Source organism: Protobothrops mucrosquamatus, unplaced genomic scaffold (assembly GCF_001527695.2).
Source record: "Protobothrops mucrosquamatus isolate PMUCROS unplaced genomic scaffold, P.Mucros_1.0 scaffold1998, whole genome shotgun sequence".
Lineage (NCBI taxonomy): Eukaryota > Metazoa > Chordata > Lepidosauria > Squamata > Viperidae > Protobothrops > Protobothrops mucrosquamatus.
Genome location: NW_015388113.1, coordinates 51,121 through 54,528, shown reverse-complemented (window position 1 = coordinate 54,528; position 3,408 = coordinate 51,121).

Below are 3,408 nucleotides of genomic sequence, written 5' to 3'. Positions count from 1 at the left end.
GGCTTCCTTGGAAGCCGATGTTTTCTGCAACCAGACCCAGTCCTTCTGGTACTGAAGGAGGCTGGGCACACAACGAAAGCTTAAGCCTGAATTAAAGGGAAATACAATGGCTTCCTTCACACAGAGGGCTGCTGTGGGCAGATCAAATGCCCCTTTTCATGAAGCTTAAGGAGATTCCTGAAACAACTGCTGAGATGCTTAAAACATCACAAGACGTTGGCTGGGTTTCCACAGCACAGAGACACACAAACTCAGGTTAGGGACCATAGAGTTAAACATAGTTATGGGGAATTGCCTGGCTATCAATTAGCCTCTCTCAGACTTCTGTCTGTCTATCTGCCTGTCTGTGTCCATCTCCATCTCTATCTCTCTCTCTCTCCATCCATCCATCCCTCTATCTTCTCTATCTTCTATTTCTTTCTAATCTATCTACCCATCATCATCCATCCATCCATCCATCCACCCAACCCACCAACCTATCTCTCTCTCTCTCTCTCTCTCTCTCTCTCTCTCTCTCTCTCTATCTATCTATCTATCTATCTATCTATCTATCTATCTATCTATCATCTAATATCATCTAATATCATCTGTCATCTATATCTATCTATCTATCTATCTATCTATCTATCTATCTATCATCTATGTATGTTTCATGTATATATATATATCATCTATCTATCTATGTATTTATCTATCTATCATTTATTTTTCATCTCTCTCATCTATCTATATCTATCTATCTATCTATCTATCTATCTATAATCTATTTTTCATCTCTCTCATCTATCATCTATCTATCTATCTATCTATCTATCTATCTATCTATCTATCTATCTATCCATCCATCCATCCATCCATCCATCCATCCATCCATCCATCCATCCATCCATCCATCCATCTATCTATCTATCTATCTATCTATCTATCTATCTATCTATCATCTAATATCATCTGTCATCTATATCTGTCTGTCTGTCTGTCTGTCTGTCTGTCTCTATCATCTAATATTATGTCATCTATATCTATCTATCATCTATCTATATCTTTAATCTATCAATCTATCTATCTATCTTTCATCTATCTCATCTATCTATCTATCTATCATCTATTTATCTATCATCTATTTATCTATCATCTAATATCATCTGTCATCTCTGTCTGTCTGTCTGTCTGTCTGTCTGTCTGTCTGTCTGTCTGTCTGTCTGTCTGTCTATCTATCTATCTATCTATCTATCTATCTATCTATCTATCTATCTATCTATCTATCTATCTATCTCATGGTGAGACAGCCCTGGGTGGTTTGCAACATCATAAAAGCAGAGATAGAAATATTTAAACATTAAAACCAACGATTCAACTACAGAGTGCATTACAACCTACCCTAACATATTGTGTGAACCCAGCCATGGAGAACTTTCTCCAGTCCCATCAGATTAAACTCATCTGCACCAGGTCCTTGGTCTATAAAATTAAATCTAGCATGACTTATTATTCTTCATTGTGTTTAAGCTGGATGCATTACGCACCTCCTGCTAGTTTATCTTAGGCTGCCTCCTTAGATGCTTTATTAAAAACAGTTCGGCTTTCCCAGCTCTGCTGTTCCATAGGACGTTCTCTGCTCTCCTTAATCCTCAGATCTCCAATAGGTTCTGCAAAGTCCATGGGTTTTAGGGTTTGTGAGGTAACACTTGGGGTATTTAATAATACTACTACAAAGAGTACAGAGAAGAGCAACAAAGAGTATCAGGGGACTGGAGGCTAAAACATATAAGGAACGGCTGCTGGAATTGGGTATTTCTAGTTTAATGAAGAGAAGGACGAGGGGGGACATGATAGCACCCTTCTAGTATCTCAGGGGTTGCCATAAAGAAGAGGGAGTCAAGCTATTCTCCAAAGCGCCTGAAGGCAGGACAAGAAGCAACGGGAGGAAACTAACCAAGGAGAGAAGCAACCTAGAACTAAGGAGAAACTTCCTGACAGTGAGGACAATTAACCAGTGGAACTACCTGCCTCCAGAAGCGGTGAATGCTCCAACACTGGAAGTTTTTAAGAAGAGACTGGACAGCCATTTGTCCGAAATGGGGTAGGGTTTCCTGCCTGAGCAGGGGGTTGGACTAGTTGACCTCCAAGGTCCCTTCCAACTTTATTATTATTATTATTATTATTATTATTATTAATTAATAATAATAATAATAATTGTTATTAATTATATGATGATGATGATGATGATGATGATGATGATGATGATGATGATGATGATGATGATGATGATGATGATGGAAGGGACTTTGGGCCAATCCCTAGGAGACGACGAGTTCTAGTCCCACCTTAGCCCTGAAAGCCAGCCAGGTGACTTTGGGCCAGTTCCTTTCAGCCCAACCTACCTCACAGGCTTGTTGTTGTGGGGAAAATAGGAGGGGGGGAAGAATATTCGCTCTGCTCGTTACATTAAGTTACTTGTAAAGTAATAAAAACAGGATTTTAAAAAAAATCAACCTTACTCAAGTAAACAGAGAAAAGCTGAGACATGTGATCTTGGTTCTAAATGAAGAAATGTGTTTTTTTTCCCCCACAAACAGCTGATTGGGAACCTGAGGCATCAGCCGGAGAACCTAATAACCTCCAGGCATTTTTTAACTCCGCTATCCTTCCTACAAGTTTCCGTTCCAGCCTGCAGGGTTTTAACCTTCCTTGCCTTTGGCTACTACCTCCGTCATTTCAAGCTGGCCAAAATTGCAAAAATCTCGCTCTGCAGAAAGGCAGCCCTCGGCTTTAAAGCGGAGAAATATTCTCCAGTTGGGTGGGCCTTACAGCCACTCTGATTCATAAAGTGATCCCTCCCTTCCTCTCGCAATCGGCTGTGACTAACATGCTGTTTATTTTCCTTACATCATTCTTTGCTCCCTTTTGTAAGTTCGCGTTTCAAAAATTCTTTCAAAAAGTAACCGGTTAGTCATCCCGAAGCACCAGCCTGTAACGGCTCGGAAACTGCACCAAGATTAACTTGGATTTACCCATTCATCTTGCTCCCAAATTTTTGCATGCCACCCCATGCGCGGTCCTCGACATACGACCACAGTTGAGTCCAAAATTTCTTTCCCTAAGCAAGGCAGTTGTTAAACGAGTTGCGCAATTTTTAAGAGCTTTCTTCCCGCGGTTAAGTGAATCGACACGGTTGTTAAGTTAGTGACACGGTTGTTAAGTTAGGAACACGGTTGTTAAGTGAATCCGGCATTCGCTTTGGCTTGCCAGAAGGTCACAAAAGAGGATCGCGTGACCCCTGAACACTGCGACCGTCATAAATATGAGTCCGTTGCCAAGCGTCTGAACCTTGATCACATGACCGCGGGGATACTGCGAGGGTCGTAAGTGTGTAAAACTGGTTGTAAGTCCCTTTTTTCAGTGCCG